At 43.5% G+C, this 26,855-nt stretch overlaps 1 protein-coding gene across 5 annotated transcripts in view; it reads right to left on the bottom strand.

Annotated features, from left to right (window-relative positions):
- The window catches only part of KCNAB2 (potassium voltage-gated channel subfamily A regulatory beta subunit 2), a 196,394-nt gene that overhangs the window by 162,536 nt on the left and 7,003 nt on the right, over positions 1-26,855 (bottom strand). For 3 of the 5 annotated variants that reach the window (XM_020975276.2, XM_020975282.2, XM_020975258.2), the window contains exon 2: positions 25,494-25,567. The exons of the other annotated variants lie outside the window; for them this stretch is intronic. The gene's annotated coding sequence lies outside the window, so the exon portion shown is untranslated. The remainder of the gene's footprint in view (positions 1-25,493; positions 25,568-26,855) is intronic. 5 annotated transcript variants of the gene reach the window in all.

The raw sequence follows: 26,855 nt of genomic DNA on the forward strand, positions 1-26,855 counted from the left end.
CAAAAGATCACAAGTCAGCGGAGTATCTTAGGATGTGGCTTCCCATAACAGAACTTTCGAAAAAGATGATGATGATGGGGGAGTGGGAAGAAAAGAGGAGGGAGGGAACACTCACTGTCAGATAATTTACTGCCAGGACCAGTGTTATGACTTCATTCCCTTAATCAAGTCTTGCAGAGAACATGTGGACTCATCAGATTTTTGGCATTTCCCTCTCGTTCTGCTGGTCCAACAGTCTCTGGACACCGAAGCAAAGATGAGGGTGTCAACAGGTAGTCCATCGACTCTCTTTCATTGAATACATCAGCTTCAGATGCTCCAGGGGTATTTTTAGTCCTGGAGAAACCTGCCCTAAGTTAAGAAAATGAAGGCGAGGCAAGGCCTTTCTGAGTCTCTGGGATGCCTTCCTGAAGTGGGAGCTTGAAAGCACAATTTATGATTGGGAAGAGGAAAAGAGGAGTTTGCTATGAGAAATGAGAGCTGACAGTTTTAGGGTCTGAAGAATGCTTTGCGTCTGTTATTTCTTTGACCCTCCCAATGACGCAGTGGTTGGCACTACAGGGATTTTTTATGTTCAATTTTTGGTGTAGCCCAGATCTATGATTGTATCAATATAGGGGAACTCCCTCTGTGGAAACTCCCCAACATCCACGGAGGTTCACAATTTGTCTGTAATTCATACTTTTTAAAGAATTTCCTGGTAGCAGTGAGAGGTTATATGATTTATTTGCCCATTATCATACAGCTAGTATGAGACAGAAGCCACACTGACCCAAGTCCTTCCTGACTCCACGGCCAGCCCTCTATCATGTTATATTATCCCCATTTTAGAGCTGAGCAGAGCCAAACTCAAGGAGATACAATGAATGAATTCAAAACACTGTATCCACAGTCAAACTCAGTAGATGTGTGTGGGTTAGTTTTGCTTAATATTTTTCCCTCACTTTTACTTTTCATTCTTTATTAAGGAGGATGGGATGGAGACAGGGTGGGGGGAAATGGGGAAGGAAGAAATGAAGGAAACAAGCATTTACTAAATACCTACCATGTGCCGAGGCACTGTGCTAATAAGCCCTTTACACATAGCTCATTTGGTCCTCACAACTCTGTATTATCCCCATTTTGCAGTTGATGAAACAGGTAGACTGAGGTTAAGTGACTTGCCCGGGATCACACAACCAGTAAATGTCTAGAACTGGATTTGATCTCAGGTCTTCCTGACACCAGGCTTAACCACTACGCCACCTAGCTGCTCCACAGGAGGGCAGGAAAGAAGACAGTGGAGAAATATTTGGAAAGGAAGGTAATGTGAAAAAAAAAAGACAGCATCAATCTTTTTTGTTTTTCCTTTTTAAAGACTGAGTTGATGTGATCTGCCCATGGTCAAAAAACTGGCACGTGCTGGGATTAGGCCCCAGGTCAGTCTGTCAGCATTTAGTAAGCACTCACTCTGTGCCAGGCTTTCCTAACTTCGTGCCTAGAGTGTCAGTCACCGCGCCAGGTGGCTTCTTTTCTTTTTTTTAAATTTAAATTTTCAGTTCAAAATTCTCTCTGTCCACCCCTTCCCCCACCCACTGAGAAGGTAAGAAATAGGATAATCTTTACACATATAAAGTCATGACATTTTCTATCCAATTAAGTCAGAATCAGGTTTTAAGACATGAGAATCTTTTTTTTTTCTTGAGGTGGGGGGGGAAGCTAATATGTGCATATGATCTTATATGAATCCTCCTAAATGTCAATTAGTTTTCATTTTTTTATACATTTATTTTGGGAAGCAATTTCTCCCAGGTAGAAAGTATGAGGCCCAGCCCCACGGGGTGCGTCTATATGGAAGTTTTGACCTGTTCCATTTCCTACCTGGGCTGGTTCACTCCACCTTACACAGCCTGGAGGCTACTCTCTCCTACCCCCATTCCTCAGGGTTCACCGTAGTAGCTAGTGCTGGACTTAAGAGTAGCCACATAATCACGTGGATGTGAAGAACAGCTTCAGCCCTCCTGCAGCTCAGAACTCCTGACCTCAAGCAATCTGCCAGCCTCAGCCTCACTAGAAGGAAGGATTCCAGCCATGAGCCACCACACGCGGCTTCCATTCAACCGAACAAGCACTTCAGCGCCCACCCTGGGCCAGGCACTGTGGGAGGGGCTGGAGAGACAGAGACGAAAGGAGACAGTGTTGGTTCTTAAGAAGCGCAGATGCTACTGAGTGGATACAAACTGGGCACAGAGAAGAAAATGAAAACTATCACACAAAGTAGCTTCGAGAGGGAGACGGAATCACTGGAACTCCCAGCAAGCCGACTGCAGGAGATCTCCCTCAAGCTGTGTGCTTCAAAGAAGTCCTGAGACTCTTCAAGGAGTTAAGAAATGCAGTCCCGCGAATTCCACTGATCACCTCAATGCAGACAACTCTCAGGTCTCCCGAGCCCCAGTCCCACGTGTGAAACCAAACATTTCAGCCTGGACATCTCATGAGCGTATGCAATTCGCTATATCCAAAGGAGAACTCATGAGCATCTCCTCTGAAGCCTCTTCTCTTAGGAAGTTCCCTATTTCGTTTCTGTGGATGCTCAACATGTTAACTGATATCTCTTGTTTTTACATTATCTACATTTCCCATTGTATTCCCGACCCCTCCTCTGAGATTCATCCCCTATAACAAAGAATAAAACAGAATTCTAAAAAGTAACTTGGAAAAACAAATCTTTGCAACAAGTTTCACAGTAAAGTGAGTATATGATAACAACAGAGAGAAAAACAGCTTCGAAAGACTTGAGAATTCTCATGATAATGACAAATCATGAGTCCAGAGGACTGAAGATGAAACATTTCTCTTCCTTACTGTCAAAGCAGTGATGAACTCAAAGTTCTCATAAAGATAAAGGTCTTGTATCTAAGACATTAGAAGGAGCAGGTTCAATTTACAAGACTAAAAGCCACTCTCCAATAGATAAGCGGTCAAATGATATAAATGAGCAGTGTTCCAAGGAAGAAATCTGGGTTATCAACAACCATGTTGATGACTAATGTGGAAATATGTTTAACATGACTACACATGTATAACCCATATCAGATTATTTGTCATCTTGGGGAGGGGGGAGGGAAGGGAGAAAACTCTGGAACTCATAATATAAAAAATGAATGTTGAAACTATCTTTACATGTAATTGGAAAAAATAAAATACTATTTACAAAAAAAAACTACATTGAAAATGCTTTAAATTTATTAGAGAAATACAAATTAAAGTAACCTTAATGTTCCACTTCATATCTATTAGACTGGCAAAGATGACAAAAGACAAAAATGACAAATGTTGCCGGGCCTGTGGGAAAACAGGTATATAGGCATACCTCAGACATACTGTGGGTTCTGTTCCAGACCACTTCAGTAAGGTGAGGCACATGAATTTTTTGGTTTCCCAGTGCATATAAAAGTTAGGTTTATATTATAAATGTGCAATAGTATTATGTCTAATACATATACATACACACACACACATATATACATACCTTAAGTAAAAAATACTTTATTGTTAAAAAATGCTAACCATTATCTGAGCCTTCAGCAAGTTGTAATCTTTTTCGCTGGTGGAGGGTCTTGCCTAGATGTTGATGGCTGCTGACTGATTAGCAATATATGTGGCAATTTCTTAAAATAAAACAATGAAGTTTGCCATATCAATTGACTCTTCCTTTCACTTGAACACTTAGAGGCCATTGTAAGGTTATTGATTGGCCTAATTTCCATACTGTTATGTCTCAGGTAATTGGGAGGCCCAAGGAGAAGGAGAGAGACAGAAGAACCACTGGATCAATGGAGAAGTCAGAACATCATATTAAGTTCCTTGTCTCATATGGGTATGGTTCACGGCACCCCCAAAACAACTGCAACAGTAATATTAAAGATTACTGATCACAGATCACCATAATAGATATAATAAGAATAATGAAGAAGTTTGAACTACTGTGAGAAGTGCCAAAATGTGACATGATGGGAGCACATGCTATTGGAAAAATGGCACAGATAGACTTATTTGAGGCAGGAATGCCACAAACTTTCAATTTGTAAAAAATGCAATATCTGCAAAGTGCAATAAAGCAGAGAGCAATAAAATAAGGTATGCTTGAACTAGCAGATTGTTGGTGGGGCTGTGAATTGGTCTAGCTCTCCTGGAAAGCAATCTGGAACAAAACCATGCACACCCTTTGACCCAGCTATACCACTACTAGGCCTGTACTCCAAAGAGATCAAAGAAAGAAGGAAAGGATATATACGCACAAAAATATTTATAGCACCTATTTTCATGGCAGCCTCAAAGTGGAAACTAAGAAGGTGGGGGCAGGGTGCTGTCTTCCACTTGGAGAACTGCTAAACAAATCATGGTAGCTGAATGTAATGGAATATTATTGTGCCATAAGAAATGATGAGACCGTTTCAGAGGAAGCTAAGAAGACCTCTATGAACCAATGCAGAGTAAAGTGAGCAGAAATGGGAGAAAAATGTATATGATAACAACATTAGAGAGAAAAACAACTCCGAAAGATTTGAGAACTCTGATGATGACAATGAAAAATCGTGGGTCCAGAGGGCTGAAGATGAAACATCCCACTCACCTACTGTCAGAGGGGAGGAAACCAGAATGCAGTAAGAGGCATACATTCAGACATGGCTAATGTGGTCATATGTTTTGTTGAACTATTCAGCTATGTATTGAAGGCTTTATTTTATTTTGTTTTTAAAAATTCACTTAATGGGGGAAGAGATGGTGGAAGCGATATGTTTATGAAAATGCTATTTAATTGAAATTTCTTTGCCAAGAAAACCCCAAATGGGGTCACAAAGAATCAGACATGATTCAACAACAACAACAACAACAACAACAACATAGAAATGTGAGTTATTATTATTTGGCTTGGTTCAATATTCTGGCAGGTTGAGATTTTTTTGGATCCTAGTTTTGTCATCCAGTGTGTAACCTGTCCCTTGTAGCTCTGTGTATCTGAATATCTGATAAGCATGCCATCAACGCCTTCATCCAAGTCATTGATTAAAAAAGTGCAAATAAGGAGCAGCTAGGTGGTACAGTGGATAGAGCACTGGCCCTGAAATAAGGAGGACCTGAGTTCAAATCCAGCCTCAGACCAAACACTTGTCACTTACTAGCTGTATGACCCTGGGCAAGTCACTTGACCCCAATTGCCTAAAATTAAAAAAAAAATGCAAATAAACCAGCCTATGAGTCAAAGACAGATTGCTGGGGCACACAGAGAATCATAGAGTCATGGATTTAGAGCTAGGAAGGACCTTCGAGGCCCTCTAGTCTCATGCCTTTCCTTTTTGCAGGAGAGGAAATTGAGGCCCAAAGTCACCTATGTCGTAAGACCTCCTTCCACACTGACATTAAGCCATTGACAACAGCTTGGTTCTATCCAATCAGTTCAAAATGTGGCCAACTGTACCCTGGTGTAGCCCCCATCTCTCCAGCTTATACTCAAGGATAGCTTGAGCGACTTTGTCCAGTGCCATGAGACTCTTCTCCCCAGACTATACTGGCTTTGGGTTAGGGAAGAGGCAGAAAGAGCCGCATACACCTCAGGCCTCTGCTGTGAGCCATGGGGGAACTATCCAAGAGGCTTCCGAATGAATAAATGAAAGGTAAAACATTTATTAAATGGGGATGCAAATGGAAGAGTGGAGACACTCTTTGCTCTCAGAGAGCTCACATTCTAATGGGGGAGGTAGAGCATATAAGGAGTATTCTGTGGCAGGTCCTTTAAAAAGGCACTGTGGCCCTTAGCAGATGGTAATGAACCTTCTTTAATTTCAACTCCACAGATCAAAATCAAATCCATCTGGGGCCAAGGACTTTGGTGTCAAGAACTTTCTTTTCTGGGTCTTCGGTAGCTGCAGTTGCTAAGGTGGTGGGGGTGTGTGTGGGAAGGTGAGGGGAGAGGAGGAGGGGAATGCAGCCCCTCCAGAAGCAGTTGCCAGTTGGCATGTCCAAAGAGGTTGCTTCCCTGGATGACTGCTACGGGGAAAACAGGCCCGGTGGGCTGTGGGGTGTGTGTGTGTGTGTGTGTGTGTGTGTGTGTGTGTGTGTGTGTGTGTGTGTGTGTGTGTGTGTGTGTTTGTGTGTGTGTGTATGTTACTGCCATTCCTGGGGCTCTTGGATTTGGGGTCCTGGACAGTCTCCATAGAGACATGAGGAAGGGTGATGTTTGAAGTGGTAGCAGTGGTTTGACATGGCAGGCACATGCTGCCTCCTGTCTCTCCCCAAGGGTACCCTATTTACCTTAGCTCTTTATGGAAGGAGGTTTCTACGGCCAAATTAATTTTCTTCCTTTCACAGTTACCAATTCATTCTTGGGCATGGAAGACATAATTGATATATTTGATGCTGGGGACACAAAAGCTCTGCTCTTGAACAGTGTATATCCTTATGTGGGGAAGAAGTACTTGAATAAGTGATAACAATGATAGCTAGCATTCATATAGCACTTTAAGGGTTGCAAAAGGCTTTACAAATATTATCTCAATCTAATATGCAAAGAAAAGTGACAAAGGTAAAGGACTGGTCTAAGTAAAATGAACTGTGACATTTTAGGAGGGAGGTGTTGATTTCTCTTGGGTGGGGAGTGAGGGAAGAATTGATGGAAGAAGGAGGCATTTGAGTTGGGTCTTTTGAGGGAAGGACAGGACTTGAACAGATGTAGTTAAGGTGGGGAGTTAATTTAATTTTATTTATTTATTTTTGGAGGCAATAGAGGTTAAGTGACTTGCCCAGGGTCACACAGTTACTGTCTGAGCCGCATTTGAACTCGGGTCCTTTGTCATCTGGCTGCCCCAGGAGTTAATTTTCAACCTGGGGGACCAAATGAGCCAACGCATGGAGGTAAGAAATGAGGAGGAAACAGGGCTCAGAAGGGAGTCTAATTTGGCTGGAACATAGAAGGGATAAGGGAGAGCAGCATGAGGTAAGGCTGGAGAGGCAGAGTGAAGACAGATGAAACAGGGCACTGAATGCTAGAGTCAGGAGTGGATATGATACTGGGATTGGTGGGCAGTGGGGAGGCACAGGAGGCTTCTGAGTGGAGGGAAGACATGCTCATGGTGGTGTGTTAGGATGATCACTGAGGAAGCAGCACAGAGGTTGCTCATCAGTGTAGCTGGGGAGGGGAAGGGAAGGAAGGAATGACAACAGTTTAGAAAAAAACCCAACTAATTAAACAATCAAGAAGCATTCATCAAGGCCCTTCTATGTGACAGATACTGCAGTAGGTGAAGACATCTCAAACTCATTATTTCCCAAACGGACCTCTTTCTCTTCCCCCATACTCTCCCCTCTTCCTAACTTCCTTTTTCCTGTTGAGGGAACTCATCCCTTGAGTCTCCCAGGCTCCCAACACAGGCGTCATCCTCAGCTCCTCGTTCTCTCTCACCCCACATAGCCAATGTATGCCAGTTCCTGTGGATCCTACATTATCACCATCTCTCCTCTCTTTCCCCTTCTCTCCTTTAACACTCCACCACTCTGGTACAGGTCCCCATCACCTCACACCTGGACTGCTAAAATAGCCTAAAATTGCCTCAAATTTCTTCTCACTCCAGTCTATCCTCCAGTCAGCTATCAAAGAGATTTTCTATCACCCCATCATCCACTAAACTTCAGTGGCTCCCTATTACTTCTAAGATCAAATATAAAATCCTCTGTTTGGCTTTTAAAGCCCTTCACAATCTGGCTCCTTCCTACCTTTCTGTTTTTATTGATTACCTTAATCTATAATCTAGTGACTCTGGCCACCTTCCCATCCATCTCATGACTCCAGGTGTTTTCATTTGCTGTCTCTCATACCTAGAATTCTCACCCTCTTCATCCTCATCTTCTGGTTCTCCCAGATTCTTTCAAGTCTCTTGTAAAATCCCATCTTCTGCAAAACATCTATCCTGGGCCTCATTCATGTGTCTTTCTTCTGCTGATTATATCAAATTTATCTTGTTTATATTACATATGTAGTTGTTTGTATGTTGTCTTCCTCATTACTTTGTAAGCTCTTTGAAGGCAAGGACAGTTTTCGCCTTTCTTTGTAGCCCTGGTACTTGGAGTGCCTGGCACATAGCAGGTGCTTAATAAAGGCTTGTTGACTTGGCCTGATCCCCCGCTTACACTGGATCCTGAACTATAAAGGCAGGAGTTTGAGTGGAAAGTAGGGGTTGGATTTGAGGAACCATATGGAGGTCAAGGACAGGATCTAGCTGGTGCCTGCATATGTGGCATGACAGAGAGGGAATGTGTGAGGGGTCATGGATCTGGAACTGAAAGACACCTCCGAAGCTGTTCCGTTCCACTCCCTCATTTTGCAGTAGAAGAAACAGGACCCAAAGAAGGAAGGTGACTGGCCCAAGGTTACCAAGGGCTTAAAATGTAGGTTCCAAACCCTGAGCTCTTCCCTGCTGCCTCCTAACTCTTTGCATTAAATTGACTCCAAAAGAGGACTCTGGAAGGATGGTGGTGCCATTAACAGAAACACAGAAGCTAGAGGAGGGGCTGGGTTCAAGAAGGACAATGATGAATTCAGTTTCAGACACATTGTGTGGGAGGTGCTAGTAAGCCCCCCAGGTGGAAATATCCAGCAGCCAGTTGTGGGAAGCTCTAGGGAGAGCTTGGGGCTGTGGAGATGTGGGTGGAGATACAGATTTGTGAGGTGTTTGCATAGAAGTGATAACTGAAGTCCTGGATGTGGATGAGATCACTTACGAAGAGAGTCTAGAGAGAGAAGAAAAGAAAGCCAGAATCTGGGGGAATATCCCAGGAACTAGCTAACAGGATGGTAGCAAAACAGTCAGACAACAAGCATACAGCGCTTACTACGCGCCAGGCATTTTGCTAATGGCTGGGGACAGAAAGAAGGTTAAAACAATCCCTAACCTGAAGGAGTTCACATGCTAATGAGGGAGAGGGGATGAGCATGCAAATAACTGCACATATAAGAAGATGGAGAAGGTGGAAATGGAAGATAGTCTTAGAGGAAGGGGGAAGGCATTGGATGTTGGGGTTGGGATTCAGAGAGGTAGGAGGGGCATTATGGGAAGGCAGTTTCACAGGAGCCAGGGGATAGATGACCAAGAAGGAGGGGTTGGTTCACAGGATCAAATGCTCCAGAGAGATCAAAGAGAAGGGCAGAAAAAGAAAAAAAAAACACAACAACCCAGACAAAAACACAACAACAGAGTCAGGGGTGAGGAGGTTAATAGTGATTTTGAAGAATTCAGGGAGTAGTGGGGATGGAAGCCAGATTACACACAAGGTGGTGCTGAGGAAGTGAAGGCAGGGAGCATGACTACTCTAAGAGGTTGGCGATAAAGGGGGTAGAGGGCAAAGAACACTGGATTTGTCTTTGGAGGACTAGTGTCCTCCAGGACTGAGGTTAAGAAGGCAGAAATTACTCAAGGTTCATAAACACAGAATGTCACTATAGGAAGGTATTGCACAGACCATGAAGTCCAACCTGACCAGGAATCCCCTCTGTGGACAAACAACCATCTGGCTTTTGCCTGAAGGCTCTAGGGATGGGGAAACAGTTCTTGAGGCAACTCTTTTCACTTTTGGACAGCTCTAATTGTCGGGAAGTCTTTCCTTAAGTTGAGCTGAAATCTCCTTCTCTGTTCCTTCTACCTACTGGACCTGGCTAGCACTGTCCTATGAGGTTAAACAGACATCCACGTGACCAACAGCCTATCAAATATTTGGAGACAGCCCCCAGGTATGGCCCAAGGCTTCTCTTCTTGGCTAACCATCCCCATTTATCCTTATGTGTCCTAGTCTCCAGTTCTCTTGCCATCCTGTCTGCCTTTTCTCTAGATATGCACACCATTTTGTCAAGGTCCTTCCAAATACGACACCAGAGATGTGTCTGCCTAATGTGCTGTCACCTCCTTCCTTCTGTACAGAACATCTTTCAACGCAAACTATTATTATTTTACCTTTCTTTCTGTCATACTTTTGACTTATATGAAGCTTGCAGACCACTAGAACATCTACATGAATCGCTGTCTACACATTACTCCCCAACACATGTGGTCTTCCCAATTAGATTATAAGCTTCTTGAGGGCAGGGACTGTTTTTGTATTTGTATACCCAGTCCTTAGCACAATGGTTGGCACACAGTAAATGCTTAATAAATCTTCATTCATTAGGCAGCTGGGTGGTACAGTGGATAGAGCTGAGCCTAGAATCATGAAGAGCTCAAATCTGTTCTCAAACAATTATTAGCTGTGTGACCCTAGGCAAGTCATTTAACCTCTCAGCCTCAGTTTCTTCATCTGTAATATGAGGATAATAATAACACCTTACCTCCCAGGGTTGTGAGGATCAAATGTAAAGGCAAAGTGTTTTGGAAACCTTAAAGCGATATATAAGCGCTAGCTATTATTATTAATTTATTCATTAATTCAAGCCACCCCCCTCTTTATCTCTTGTGAAATTAATTTTTCCAACCCAAGTGTAAGATGATATCAATATTTATTAAATTTCATTTTATTAGATTCAGGCCACTTTCCCCCCTAAACTTTTGAGAGATTTTTGGATTTCGTTTCTGTTATCCAAAGTATTAGCTACTCTGTTAAGTTCTGTCTCATCAGCATATTTGATTAGCATCAAAGAAATCAACGACTACTCCTTGGTAGTAATGACTACTCTAGCCCAGAGGTGTGGTCCTTTGACTGAGTCCACGTTTTACAGAACACATCCTTTTATTAAGGGGATTTGTTCTGTTAGGTTTGGATTCAGCCAAAGGGCCGCACCTGAAGACCGAGGGGGCCACAGGTGGCCTCAAGGCCGCAGGTTCCCCACCCTTTGTAGCCATTCAACCAATCTTGGATCCAAACATTAGAATCCAGCCCACATTTTTCCATCTTGTCTCTGACACTGTTATTCCTGTGGACTTTGCTCTGATGAACGTACATAAACTACATCTCCAGCATTTCACTGATCTACCAGTCTAATAACCCTGTCAAAAAAGAAAATAAGATTGGTCTGGCATTTCTTGTTCCTGATGAAGCCATGCTGGCTCTTAGTGATCGATGCTTCCCTGTCTCAATGCTAACAAACCATCTATTTAACAATATATTCTGACAGTTTGTTTAGACCTAAAGTAGAACTTACCAACCTATAGTCTAAAAATTCTCCTTTTTTTTGAAAACTGTTTTGAGTTAGTTGGGAGTGGAAGTGGGGACAGCAGAAGTGATTCTCTCCTGCCCCACCCCCCCAAAAGAAGCCATTTCAAATACTTTTTAAAAATGTCCAAGGAAAACAGAAGGAAACACAGGCAAGAAAGGCAGTTTTGAAAATTAAAAAACAATGTATACCCACTCCTGCAGTATCTCTACCATTCTCCATGATTTTTAAAATATCACTAATAGTGGCTCAGCCACCCCATCTGTCATTTCTTCCTCTAGGAGGGCAGTGTGATGTAGTAGATAACGGACTGAACTTACGAGTCATAAAAATAGGGTTTAATGCTGTCTCTGACATTTACTAGCTGGGGTGACTGTGGACAAATCACTTTAGCTCCCTGGGCCTCAGTTTCCTTCTCTGTAAAATGGAAGGAGTAAGGGAGGTGGAGAGCTGAGAAGGACAGGAAACTGTCTTAGAGGGGGAAAGCTCAGAGCTTAGGACACTGAAGGTTATAAGTGAGAGCCAAGTCTGAGATATGACCCCCAGGGGCTCCTGGCTGAAGTAGGGAAGAGGTGAGAAGTTCCAGGATTCAAGGACCTACAAGGACTGGGAATTAGAAGCGTCATCAAGGCAGCTTGTGGAAGTCTCAGAGGACAAGAAGTGAGATTGCCATGTCACTGATTCCATAACTGCTCTTGCTTCTGTCTCCCTTCACACCATAACCCCTTACCATCTCTGTCACCGGGACCACAGGCCCAGGCCTTTTGTTCTTGGGTACCATGATTTCAGAACCGGAAGAGCAGACAAGGGAGGAAGAGATGGCCAGAGAGAAGAGATGAAAGGGAGTCCCAGCTGAGGCTTTCTCGAACTTGTCACCCTACCCAGTAAAGTGGAGGCTCCTTGAAGGCAGCACCAGGTTTAGTTTTTGTCTTTGTATCTATCCCTAGCACTCCCTGGCACACAGGAAGCATTTAACAAATGCCTATTAAATTGAACCAAATTAAATTGAATTCAAGGGGATGTTGAGAGAGATTGTGAACTACTCTCTAAGGAATTCTATTTTATCCTTTCCCCAGATAACCTGTTCTTTTGCTCAATGAACTCATGTTAAAAATGAAGCCAGGAAACTGCTTTAAATGCTCTCTATCTTAACAGGTCAACTGGTTTTCTCTTCAGAAGGCATCACTGTTCCATCTGGCCAAGGGCCAAGGCTTTAGGCCTCTTTGATTTTCAAAAATGTTGAGTGATAAGCTCTTACACAGAGCCATTAGAGCTGACCCATGCCCTTAGCAAAATCTCTATCACCTCAAGATCCAAGAGGGGAAAAAAAGTCAACTTGTTCAAGGTGACATTAAGGTCTTCTGTTATAAGACATCTGATTTCTTCTGAGTATCCTCTAGCTTTTAAAGACTTTTTCTCTTTTCCATTTAAAATTATTTTTATTCTGAAAAACAAACATTTCTATATCCAGAGGGGAACAGGAGAACAGGATTATATGTGAGTTCATAAATCTCTATTACGTGCAATTTGATTTTTTAAAAAAGCATATGCCAAAATGTTACTTTCAGAACTATCTATCCTGCCTGCCTATTTCCTTCTGATTTCTGTGCATTAAAAAAATGTCTTAGTGACCCTATTTCTTCCCTTTTTTTGGACAACAATCGATAGCTCCTCTCTCCCCCAAAGAAAAAAAGCAAAAAACCCCCCACAATCCTTGTAAAAAGTAAGCATGGTCAGGGAAAACAAATCCACAGGGGCCATGTCCAAAAATGGATGCCTCTATACATATCTTGTGACCTTCACCGCTGTTAGAAGGTAAAGGGCCTGCTTCCTCCTTGGTCCACTGTAGGTTTACAGTGTTTCAGTGGGCAAGAAGGTGAAACATCATAATTGTCCAGTGTTTCCATGAAAACTGAGTGAGCTTCAGGGTCACTGGGGAGAGACCACATTTCAAAATTATATTTAAAGATTTCCATCTTTGATTACTGATCAAAGAGACAGGGCCAAATGCAGGACTGTTAAAAGGGTCACAGCATTATCAAGATGCCCACAAACCTCCTGTCCCTGATACTTTGATACTTCCTCTGCTTGGGGACTAAAAATACTTTCCTCCTCACTGAGAAGAAAAAGACAATACACTCTGGAGGGATCAAAACCACTATGACAGAGTGGGGTGGGGAGAAGGGAAAGAGAACTAGGGAATATGTACCATGAGATATTCTCAAACTGGGGACAAGACTCCCAAGAATGGATAATTAGGAACATGAACAGACAGGGTAGACCATAGAGCGTTGTCTCTGAGGACCTGGGTTAAAATCTCACTTCTAACATTGTGTGACATTGCGCGACTTCTGGGTGATGGGGTGCTTGGATGCTTATGTTTGGGTGCTTGTACTTGGACCCCAATTTCTCCCTAGCCTCAGAAACGCTGTCTCTGACAATTTCTCCTCACCCCAAGGACACTGTGCCTAACAATTACTTATGAGTGGACCCCAGCAAGACCCTTATCTCTCTCCTTGGTGCAGTTCCAAACAGCACCTGAAAGAATTAATAGTTTGAACTGGCTTTGCACTGGGTCATAAAGACATTTTTACCCACTGAACTATCTATACTACCGCCCTCCCTCATTATCTACATCCTGGACTCCTCATTATCTGGATTCTAGACTTAAGACATATGTGTACTCCCTACACCTATCTTGTCAAACAAGACATTGATTGGTGGCAGACTGGACAACTCTCAGTTACCCTGACTGCTAGTTAACTTAGTGACATAGCAGGCCTAAAACCACACCTCCATGTGGTCCCCCCTTGTGGGCTTTTCCCAGTGAACTCCGGGTAAAATGCCTACACAGTAGATACAAGGGCATGTTTCTTTAAGAACTGACCACTCCTTAACCACTCCCTAATCCCACCCTGAATCACCTAGTTAGCATATTTGACACATGTCTTATCACATTTTATACTATGCAAACTTTAGCTATACTCTTTTAAGATTGCAGGTTCCTTAAGAATGCTTGCCCGCTGAAAAGCGTAACAATAAACTTTTTGCAACTTGACTTGAAGATTGCTTGAGCTTGTGAATTCATTCCAGACAACCCATCTTGTACTTTGGTTTTTGAGGGGTCCTAACCTCTCAAGCCTCATCATGGGCACATTACTTCATTTCTCTGGGCCTCAGTTTACTCATCTGTAAAAATGAGGGGGTTCCACCAGATGGACTGAGGTTCCTTCCAGCTTCGGCTTTAGCCCTATGATGTCTTATTACTCCGTGAAGTTTAACATACTGCAGAAGAGTTGGCAGCTGTCTGAACTTTGTGGGCTCCTTCCTATTTCAGAATTCTTTCTTTCTCGCTCTAGACAATTGGTATCCCAAAGTTAAGAGCTTCATAAAAGTATTTTGTTCTTCACCTAATTTTGTTCTTAATATGATTGGTCCACGATTTTTCAAAAGACTGACAATCCACATAGGAAAAACTGTGTGGATGGAAAGTGCTAATCCTTCAGTTGGATCTTTTGAGTTAGTTCATTACTATAGTTATTTGGAATAGGCACTGCAGATGAGTAAGAAATTGGGTCTTCGGTTTACTAGGAGGAAGAGATTGGGGTAGACTGAATTTGGAAACTGTGCGGTGCTCTGAACCATCCCAAGCAGAGGCCAAAGAACCATCTGCTCAATATAAACATTCTCCCTGGGATGTTCTAGGTTGTGACTCTTGAAACCCAGTCAGTCTCCAGGTCATCTGAAGGAGATGTACAGACATCAGCAGCAGCACATTTCCAAAGGTAACCTATACTCAAGAAGTGACATCACAGATGTCACATTGGAAAAGGAGAGGGGTGAGAGTGGTGAACGTCCTGAGTGCCTCATGTGTACCCTAGAAAAGGATCTCCTGGGGAGAAGCTACATGAGAAGGTGAACAAGAATGGTGCACGGTGAGAAGGCATGGATGGGTTATGATCTGCATGGGCTGAGGGAATACCCCCAGTGACATTACAGATGCAGTGAATTGTAATTAGATTTTTGGATTCAAAATTGTCCCTAACTCTAGCATAATATGGTTTTGTATATTTCAAAGAATTACAGTAAAACCATGATTAAACCTAACTGCTACCCTCAATTAATAGGATTTTTCCCTGGTGTCCCATTTTGAGGGTAAGTAAAAGCACAGCATAAAAAAATTAATATTAGAGATGCATCTTAAAAATCCAGTGCATGTCCTTGGGGCTGCCCACATTCTCTTCACACCTTTTATAACAGTGCTGTAGAATGATTGCTGAGATTGAAATACAGGCACTGCGAGGTACTAAATCAGCAGAGAAAGGTTCACATATGTTCACACACACAGAAAAAGAACACATTTTAGGAGTATTTAACAAGGCCGGAAATAAAAAGGGGCTTCTTGCTAAACTCAGCTGAGTAAAAAATTATTTCTCTTGTCATGGCTAATAACCCTCAGAACTGTGTTTTTTCTCTTTCCCAGTGGTTTGGTTTCCCAATCAACCAGTCAATCAACAAACACTTACATAAGCACCTACTGTGTTACATCCCCTGGGCTAGGTGCTAGGGATACAGGGACTGAAGTGAGAGTCCTTGCTTACGTTCTATCTGTGGAGGGAACCATATATATATATAACACACACACACACACACACTCATGAAGAGATGAGTAAATGGCTTCCTCTGCGAACAAATATGGGACAGCTAGGTGGCACAGTGGATAGACAGAGCACCAAGTCAGGAAGATTCATCTTCCTGAGTCAAATCGGGCCTCAGATGCTTACTAGCTGTGTGACCCTGGGTAAATCACTTCACCCTGTTTGCTTCAGTTTCCTCATCTATAAAATGAGTTTGAGAAGGAAATGGCAAATCACTCCAGTATTTTTTTGCCATGAAAACCCCAGATGGGGCCATGAAGACTCGGACACGACTGAAAAACAAAAATGAGGATAATAATTGCACCTACTTCCCAGGGTTGTGGAGAGGATCAAATGAGTAAAGCACAGTGCCTGGCATATAGTAGGTGCTTAATAAATGTTTATTTCCTTCCTCCTTGCCTTCCTCCCTCCCTTCCTCCTTTCTTCCCTCCCTCTTCCCTTCCTCCCTCCCTTCTTTCCTTCCTCCCTCACTTCCTTTCTTCCTCCCTCTCTCCTTTCCTTTCCTTCCTTCCTCCCTCACTTCATTTCTTCCCCTCTTCCTCCCTCACTTCTTTTCTTCCTCTCTCCTTCTCTTACTTCCTTTCTTCTTCCTTCCCTTTTCTTCCTCCCTCTCCCTCTCCCTTATTTCCTTCCTTCCTCACACACAGCAGCTGCTCAATGACTATCTGTGAATGGATTCTCCAGTCCATCCCTGTATTTGCAGAGCATTCCCTGAGGCCTGGCTATATTTAGAAAGTAATGGGAAGGCTGATGCTCTCTGAAAGCCTCTTCAAGTACTGGGTATCCAGGAAGGCCAGGTCCTGCTTCACCTCGTTCTGAAATCTTACCCTGTGTGCCTTACCCTTCCCTGCATGGTTCTCTCTTCAGCAGCGTGTGGTGATCAAGGTTTGAATAAAATCGAATGACAGAAAAGCCTGCCAAGTTTGCTGTGTAAGGGGATCAAAACAGCTAATGCATTCATCGTGAAGGAGGAGTGGGGCAGGCCAGCTCAGACGTTTGCAGCAATGTCAACCCCAAGATGAATAACCTCTTATGGGCTCCTGGCAGCTTTACCTGGCACAAATGGCTGGAGGTAAGGAAGGAAAAGACAACTTCGTCCTCCATGCAAGCCAATGCTCCTTTTTTCTTTACAGACATCCAGAATTGAGTTTTCCTGAGCTCATGGGCTGCCTCCTATGGGAAGCCTTTCCTCATCCCCTTACTTCATAGGATTCTATACCTAGAGCTGGGGGGGGACTCAGAGGCCACTTAGCCCAAACTCCTCATTTAACAGATGAGGAAACTGAGGCCCAGAGAGGTTAAGGGATCATAGATCATGGACTTGGAACTAGAAGGGATCTCAGGAGCCATCTCGTCCAACTCTCTTGTTTTATAAATGAGGAAACTGAGGCCCAGAGAAGTTATAAATAAAACTCACTGGGTCACAGTCCTAGAACCCAAAGGGACCGCAACTATCGTTTTACAAATGAGGGAACTGAAGCCCCAGAAGGTGAGGAGACTTGCATTAAGGTGACACATGCAATAAAATAGTACTTAGGATTAGATTTTGGTTTGAACCCTCAGGCTACACACCGAGTGCTCTTCCACTGGTCAGTGCCTTCCTTGGTGATGCTTTCTTTTGTTTTTCTCTTTCTTTGTATTCTCCGTACTTGGCACATTGCCTGGCAGGGACTAAGTGCTTAATAAATGCTTGGTGACAGACTGAAAGGGTCATATATCCACACCTATCTATTTACAGTGGCATCCCTGCATTAGAATTCAGCTTCTTGAGGGCAGGCATCATGTTTGGTTTTATCTCTGGATCCTTGAGGCCAAGTCCAGTGCCTTCACACAGCAGGAGCCTAACTCAAGTGGCTGGATTGGATAAAGCTGGATGTTCTGAACCCCACAAGCTCTGTTCTCCCTGTGTTTTTCCCCAGGAGACAATCAGGCTCTCTGAGGTGCAGTTACATATTTGCCACTGCGATATGAGTCGTGGAATGTCAGAGCAAAAGGCATTCCAAGAAGATTTATCCCAGTCTCCCTCACCAGCAAATAGGCCTGGAGAAGGAAGTTGCTTGTCTAAGGTCACAGCCCACCCCTGCCCCTGTGCCAAGCCCAGGTCCTCTGACGCTCCCTAGAGGCCCCTGCACCACCCTACAAAATATTCTGTCATTAAAAATGTGCTATCCTTTGTGTAAAATGATGACACTTCTGGTCTATAACACTATAGCTCCTAAAGTGCTTTTCTCACAATGCCCTTGTGAGGCAGTAGTGTAGGTGCTGTCACCACCATTTTACAGATGGGAATACTGAGGATCAGAGGGGCTAAGGGACAAGTAAATGTCATAGCTTGGACTAGTCCCTGATTGATCCTGAATCCAAGACCAGCCCTTCTTTCCACTTCATCATAGGGCCTCTAACACCACTGCACTGTAGGCTCAATATAAATATAGTCTATGATCTCAAGGTAAAAAAGAACCCCAGGACTTCAGAGCTGGAAAGAACCTCAAAGACCATCTGGTCCCACCCACTGTCAAAAGGACCTCCCCCCCCCCAAGTGGTCCTTCAGCCTTCAGTGGAAGATCTCCAACTAGACTGAATCTGCCATGGCCCAAGGCAGCCCATTCCCGCTTGGGGGCAGCTTTTATTGCTTGGGATTTTGTTCTCACACTAAGCTGACATCTGCCTTCTTGCACCTTCTACCCAATGCTCCTCATTTGTTCACTGGAGCCAAGCAGAATGAAGCTATTCCCTCTTCGACCAGACACCCTTTCAAATTCTTCAGCGTCCCTCCTCCTCATGTATCCTTCAGGCTAAACACCCCTGGTTTGGACTGATTCTTATATGCCATGTCACCAAAGCCTCTCGCCATTCTGGTCACCTTCCATCTCATCAGCATCCTTCCTAAAAAGTAGCATCTGTGGGTCCCAGTGGTGGCTGCTGCAGTTTCTGGACCACTTGCTAGCAGTGATTTAGAAAGTGAGATTAGCCCAAACCCCCAAAATCGTACGGTGTGGACCGTGCACCTTGACCATGGCACTAGCTTGTCACTTTATAAAACACGTTAGAACAGGTCTATTTTTGCCAGAGCCTTCTCGATCTTCCTCCAATTACATTTCACTAGTGTTCCTTAAGAGATTGCTGCATATTAATGGGGACTTTTTTTTAAAAACAAAACAAAACAAAACAAAAAACAAAAAGAAACAAAAGGATTACTTTTTTCTATGTGAATTAATATCTTATTTGATCTGCTTTTTCCTAAACCTCAGTGGCTTTTCCCTTAGGTGGGGCAGAGTGGGTGGGGAGAACTGACTGGATATGACTGTACCTTTTTTTGTAGAAATGCTTAATTTTTAAGCAGTTAGGCACAGAGAGCAGCAGAAATCCTGCAGTCTTATAATTCTCTAGGCCTTTACCTTGTTGTTTCTCTGAGTGAAGTCTTGATTTCACCAGCTAGAACTGCTCATGCCCTGAATCTGCTCCAGAGGGGTGTTGATGTTTTTCAGGTAATGCAGTTTGTTAGCACAAATATTTCAGACCGACATTTAATGTTTTATTTTCTCCCAGTTATTTTTAACTAGATTCTTGTAACTCATATGTAAGTCATATTGCTATGGTGTGTACTTTAGCATGCCAGAAAACACTGTCCTTGAGAAAAAAAAAATGTTGCACCTAATGTATATCAAAAAAACCAAAAAATGGTGCTCTTCTGCTGTTTTTATTCTAAATATGTTGTATCACATCATTCTGAAACCATTCTGAATTGAGTTGAAATTATCAATATTTATGCATTTAACCTTAATTTCTGGATTCAAACCTGTACATAAATCTCTGGGAAAAAAAGTGGCATCTAGAAGTGGACACAACATTGTGGACATGGTCTGACCTGGGCATAGTACAGCAGAGCTATCGCTTCCTCATTCTGAGAAGCCAGTGGGATGTCATGAGCTTATTAAATTACACTAAGACTCTTGGGATAATCCGTATAATGGGTGGGAAGGAAGGAAATATGCATTTCTTCAGCATCTATTCTGTGCCAGGTGCTATACACTTTCCAAAGACCATTTCCTTTGATACTAACAACAACTCTGGGGGGTAGGTGCTGTTAGCACCCCCACTTTATAGTCAAGGAACCAAAACAGGTAGAGGTTCAATGATGTGACCACACAGCTAGTAAATGTTTTGAGGCTGGATTTGAACTGGGGTCATCCTGACTCCAAGTCCAGCAATTTCTCTGTGGCATCCCCTAGCTGCTTCTAGAGTTTGACCTGGGTTTGAATGCAGCCTCAGATCCTATACACTAGCTGTGTAACCCTAGGCAAGTCATTTAATGCTACTGGCCACTTGTAAAAAGAGAAAGGGGGGAAGGGAGAGGGAGAGAAAATGAAGGAAAGAGAGAGCTGGCCTCAATGGTTTCTAAGGTTCCTTTCGGTTCTAAATCTATGATTCTATGATCCTAGGGATCTCAATGCAGCCCAAGAACGCATTAGCTCTCGGGGAAGTCATTTCCTCCAAACTTTCCCCTCTTCCTAACTTCCCAGTTAGTGTTGAGGATGCCACAATCCTTCTGGTTACCCAGGCTCACAATACCAGTGAGTTTATGGACCTGGGCTTATTAACAAAATCCAGAGGGGAGTGGTTAACAGCAGGGTCCTGGAGTGAGGCAGCACCTTCACCATCATCACCATCATCATCATCATCATCATCATCATCATCATCCTTATCCTTGACCTCTCACTCATCATATCCAATATGTTGCTGAGTCCTACTATTTCTATCTTCTCAACATCTCTTGCAAACATCTACTTTTCACCTCTGACACTTCCACCATCCTGGTGAAGGCCGTCATCACTTCATGCCTGGATCAATACACCAGTCCTCTGGTGAGTCTGCCTGCCTCAAGTCTCTCCCTGCTCTAATCCATCTTTCCCTCAGCTGCCAAGGTGATCTTCCTAATGTCATCCCCTTACTCAATGAATCCCAGTGGCTCCCTATTACATCCAGGACTGGCTTTTAAAGCCCTTCGCAAGTTGGCTCCCTCCTACCTTTCCAGTCACCTCATTCCCCCTGTTCTCAAACACTTCATGGTCCAGCGACACCGTCTCTTTGCTGTGGTTTGCACGTGATATTCCCTCTTTCAATTATGCCTTTTTCCTGGTTGTCCCTCATTTCTGGAATGCCCTCTCCCCTGATCTCTACCTCCTGGCTTGCTTCTAGAGTCAGCTCAAATGCCACCTTCTGCAAGAAGCCTTTCTCAGTCCCCCTCTATGTTAGTGTCTGCCCTCTGATATTAATTCTCATTTATCGCGTATATATCTGATATGTTCATACCTGTTGCATGTTGTCTACCCATTAGAATGTGAGCTCCTTGAAGACAGGGACTGTTTTTGCCTTTTTTTTTTTGTATACCCAGTACTTAGCACAGTGCCCGGCACATAGTTGGTGCTTAATAAATACATGCTTGTTGACTGACTGTTAGCTCATACCAAGCTTGCAGTCCACTTAAACACAGATCTTTTTCAGACAAACCATCCCTCTCCCACCTTGTGTTTGTGAATTAAGTAACCATTAGTAATAATCTAAATATTAACCATAATAACCCAAATGTAAGAATTCACATTTATCAAGGAGCATGCTGGACCCAGATTGGACTGGCTCGTGAGAGTCAATCACTAAATTTTCATTGTGAGCATTTACACCTTGGAATTCAGTAAATGCTACAAATCGGGGCTTGATTTATTTATCATTTTGTTGATTGTCTCGATGTAAGGAATGATGAAGAAAATGTTAATCGTGCTGATTAAACTTGAAAGTGTGTCGTGGGTATATTTCCTCCCTCAGAAAGCTGGTTGTTAAACATTTACCCTGTATTTGTCCCTATTAAAATGTTTGTTCAATGTTCTGGCCTGCCAAGTTCTTTCTGACTGTTACTCATCCTGTTAGCTGCTCTTCCCAGTTTTATGTCATGCTGTTTCTACTTTTATCTAAGTAACTGATGAACATGTCAAACAGAAGAGCACCAAGCACCCCCCCGGGGCATCCCCTACATGTGTCCTTCCGAGATGACATCCAACCATTAAAGATGAAGTTGGTCATTTGGCCAGTGCTGAAGGCACCTGACAGCAGCTAGGTGGCTCAGTGCATAGAACCCTGGAGTCAGGAGGACTTGAGTTCAAATCTGGCTTTAGACACTTACTAGCTGTATGACCCTGGGCAAGTCACTCAACTCCAATTACCTCCAAAAGAAATACAATAAAAAGCTAACGGAACTGTTGTCCAGCCAGCCCACATCTCTGCATCAAACACTTCACCCAAATCTAGGGGAACTCTGTCTACAGCCTTCCCCTGATCCACTAATTTGGTGATTCCGCCCAAGAAGGAAGTCAGCTCAGGCAGACATGAGCTGCTTTCGCTGATGCCAGGTCAGCTCTTTGTGACCACAGCTTCCTCGTCACCATGTTTACTAACCACCTTTTAGTAAGATATTCAAGAATTTTCCCAGCAATCCAAGTCCAGTTCATTGGAAGATCCTATTCTCTGACCTTTTCTGAAAATCTGGATAGCATTCGATCTTCTCCCTTCCTCTGGTAAATCTCCTGTTCTCCTCGATCTTTCAAATATCACAGGGAGCCTGACCTGCAGACACAAGTCATCTGGGCCACGTGGCCTCACGTTCCTCAGAGGCAGCTGAGTGGTCTGCTGCTCTCGTGCGTTCAGTTTCTGCAGCACTGGTTCTGGGCTGACACACAATCATTCACTTTGGTTGCCTTGTTAAGACAAGTAGCCAGGGTTGGGGGAGGGGTGGTTTGGTCTATTGTGGCCATAGAAGAGGGAAGAAAACCCACTTACATGCTGATAAAACTCCTGATTGTGGCCTTTGTAGGCCACTGCTCTGACCTCGCTGGCCGGCCACAGACCTTTATGTCCATGAAATAGAGAGGCCGTGCGTGGCTTCAAAGTTACAGGTGGTCCTGCAATTTGCCTGACTTAGAGAGAGGAGGGCCTTTAGAATTTCTAGTTCAAGTTGTAGCTTTGAGGGAGTTGGGCACGGTGGGCAGTGACCTGGAGTCTGGGAGATCTGGGTTCAAACCTACTTCAAACTCTTAGCAGCAGGGCAATCATATATAGGTAAGTCACTGAGTCTTTGAGCCTCAGCTTTCTAATCTGTAAACATGAAGACAATCAGACCTCACAGGCTGCTGTGAAACTCCACAGTATACTGATTTGTGAATCTTAATGTGTCAGTAGTAGTAGTGGTAGTAGTAGTAGTAGTAGTAGTAGTAGTAGTAGTAGTAGTGGTGGTGGTGGTGGTAGTAGTAGTAGTTGTGGTGGTGGTGGTGGTGGTAGTAGTATAGTAGTAGTAGTGTGGTGGTGGTGTTAGTAGTGGTGGTGGTGGTGGTGGTGGTAGTAGTAGTTGTGGAGGTGGTGGTGGTAGCAGTAGTAACAGTATTAACACTATTGGTCACTGGGAGAATGGGCTTGATAAATTGGCAGGTTTCTCTTTGAAGCCAGTCTAGGAATGTGCTTGAAACAAACCCATGCTTCATGATAATCACTGGACTGATTATTTGATTCCTTCTCCCCTTCCATTTGTCAAGTGCAAATAGTCCAGGGCTCAGAGAGTCCAGGGCAGAGGGGATGGTGGTAGGGTATGGAAGTGAAGGTACCTTTTCTATACAAGTTCATAGCACAAGTTGGAAGTGAGATTGCCTGCCCCCCCCGCTTTGAATTTTAGGTGTGATCTGGTTTTAATTCAATTCATTTCCTCAACACTTATCAGATGCCCACTCTGTGCCAGGTACTAGACAAGAGAGCAGGCATCCAAAGACAAAAATGAACCAACCCCTGCCCCCAAGAAACTTATGTTTACCAGGGATGTGCCAACATGCATATGTTCGTAAGACAAGCAAATACAAAACATATGCAAATCATCAGAATGCCTCTGGAAGGGGATGGGGTAATAGGTATTTATGTAGCGTTCCTATCACGTAGCAGACACTTTGTTAAGCACTTTACAATTATTATCTCATTTGATCCTTACACAGCTCTGGGAGGCAGGTGTTATTTCAATCCCCATTTTTAGAGATGAAGAAACTGAGGCAAACATGGTTAAGTGATTTGCCCAAGGTCACCCAGCTAGGAGTGTCTGAGGCTGGATTTGAACTCAGGTTTTCCTGATTTCAGACCCCACATTAGCTAGCTGTTACTGCTGCTTTGGGGAAAAGATTTAAATGTAGGAGACTAAATAATCTAATCTTAAAGAACCATGGGTCTGGGGCCGTGGATAGGTGGCACAGTGGATAGAGCACTGGCCCTGGATTCAGGAGGACCTGAGTTCAAATCCGGCCTCAGACACATAATGCTTACTAGCTGTGTGACTCTGGGCAAGTCACTTAACCCCACTGCCTAGCCAAAAAAAAAAAAAAAGAACCATGGGTCAAAGAACAAATAGTAAAGACTTCATAGATATTTTCATCAAAGAAAATGATAACTATAAGACAATAAAACAAAGTGCATGGGAATTAATAATTGAGAGAGAGAGAGAGACAAAGAGAGATAGAAGAGAGACAGAAAAAGAGAGAGATAGGAGAGATTGGGGAGGGAGGGAGAGAGAGAGAGAGAGAGAAGGAAGAGGAGGAGAAGGAGGAGGAGGAGGAGAAGAGGAGGGGGAGGAAAGGAAAGGAAAGAGGACAGAGAGGAGAGGGAAAGAGACAGGAGAGAGAAGGAAGAGAGAGAGAGAGAGAGAGAGAATGAGAAAGAGAGAGGAGAGAGGGAGAATGAGAGAGAGGAGGGAGAGAAGGAGGGAGAGGTAACACCTGTGGGGAAGGGGATGAGGAGGCAGAGATTACTTATTGCTTGCCAATTTGGCAATTCACTAAGTTTTTGGACAAAGACACAATAGGGTGGTGATTGAAAGAGGGGGTACTTTGGAAGACCTATGAAGGCAGAGGGCACAGGACCTGGGCTGTGATTATTGATGAAGAACGAAATCCAGTGCAAGCACTGGCCAGTTACATCTGGTTAATAGAAAGTTTCCCCCTGCCCCTCCCCTGCCCACGGCTGACATGGCACCATCAGTCAGCACAGAAAGCATCTGTCTGAGATCACATTCAGCAAGGGATTCGAATTCGAAACCTAGACCTGCTGAATATCCCCACAAGAGCATGCAGAGTTATCATGTTGCAGTTTACAAAGTGCACTATGGACCTAACACTAAGGGAAGGCTGCTACAAAAAACCTGAGCCTACATCCTGGGAGACCCAATAGACCCGAATGAGGGAGAGCCAGGTACGGGCACATTTTGAGCTCAAGAGAATCTTAGAGGTTACCTTGTCCAACATCTTCATCTTACAGAGGAAGAAGCTTAGGCCCAGAGAAATAAATGACTTGCCTAAACATCCATCAATCAATAAACAATTTTAAGCGCCTATAATGTGTTGGGCACTCTGCTAAGTGCTGGGATACATAGAGGGGTAAAAACCAGTCCCTGCCCTCAAGGAGCTGACTGGGTGTAAGTGTCAATGCCAGGATTTGAACCCAGGTCCTTTAACTTAAATTCCTGCACTCTGGATAACAATGGAACGTTTCCACTTAATGGATCTGCATCTCATGGGGTGGGTGGATGGTGGGGCATCCCATGATTCCTATAACATAGAGCAATAGAGCAGATCTCTTACCTTTCCTGGAATTTACTCTTCCTCAACAGAGAGATCCACTGTCATAACATGACGTCAAGTACAAATCGGGTGGGCTAAAATTCAATTCAATTAAACAAGCACTTATCAAATGCTCATTACATGTAAGACACTACGTTAAATGTTAAAAAGGTAAAAACAAAATAGTCATGGTCTTTGAGCACAAATACAAAAAAAAATACACTGTATGTATGAGTATATCTCTCTCTCCCTACATCTACACCTATAACTCTATTTCTATAATATGCGTATATATACACACAGGTTTTATATATATACATATATATGTATATATATGTATATATGTATATGTATATATATATATATATATATATATATATATATATATATATATATATATATATATATATGTATATGTATTTAACTTTCCAGGAGGAGAGCGTTCATAAGTAGGTTAGTCCCCACAGTGTTTCAAGAATGGTTTCATTTTATATAGGCAGTGGCATCTGAGCTGAGCTTTGAAGAGAGCTCCTGATTCCCAGGAGGCAGATGTGAAGAAGTCAAGCATTTGAAGAATGTGGGGCGGCCCGGGCAAAGACATGGAGGTGGGAGATTATGACATCCCCTATTTCAGGTCTATGTGCTTTGTGAAAAAGGAGACTTTCTATGCCATCTAGGGGGTTCTTAAACCAAAAGAAGATCTGCTCCAAAGCCTGACCTTTTACCCAGCTTCTTAAATCTGCTAAGAGGAACCACAAAATAGAGATGAAAGTTTCCTGGCATTTAGTGTTTTTCACTTCATGTGCAGATGTGTCATTGACTTGGGTCCTCCTCCCTTTCTAGAAATTGAAAAAGCACCTTTTTTGGGCATGATGAATGAACAAAAGCATTGCTAATATTGGACAAAGCCAGGAAGTGCAGAATCAATGTGGCTTCTGCCTGCTCAAACGGTGCTCCCCAGGCAGCCCAGAAGCCCCAGGGACACTGGATGGTGCCATCAGATCCTCCTGGGCCAATGCCTGTGTTGGGGCCATAGCAAAGAGCGTGCATTGAAGGAAGCTGTGCATGGGGGCAACCAGGATGGAGAAGGGTCTGGATTTATGCCACGTGAAGAAAGTGGGGATGTGTTTAGTATGGAGAAGACAAGACTAGGGGACAGGAGGATATCTTCAAGCATCTGAAGAGCAGTCAGGGGAGGACAGATTAGGCTTGTTCCATGGTCCCAAAGGGCAGAGCCAGAAGCAATGGGAGTGAGCTGCAGAAGCAGATTTAGGTTTGATATCCAGAAAACAACAACAACCCCAACCCCATCCCCCTAAACCCCCCCCAAAAAAAACCCCTTCCTTATCATAACAGCTACCTGAAAGTGTAATGGGCTGCCCT

Source organism: Phascolarctos cinereus, unplaced genomic scaffold (assembly GCF_003287225.1).
Source record: "Phascolarctos cinereus isolate Bilbo 61053 unplaced genomic scaffold, phaCin_HiC Scaffold_726;HRSCAF=1367, whole genome shotgun sequence".
Classification (NCBI taxonomy): domain Eukaryota; kingdom Metazoa; phylum Chordata; class Mammalia; order Diprotodontia; family Phascolarctidae; genus Phascolarctos; species Phascolarctos cinereus.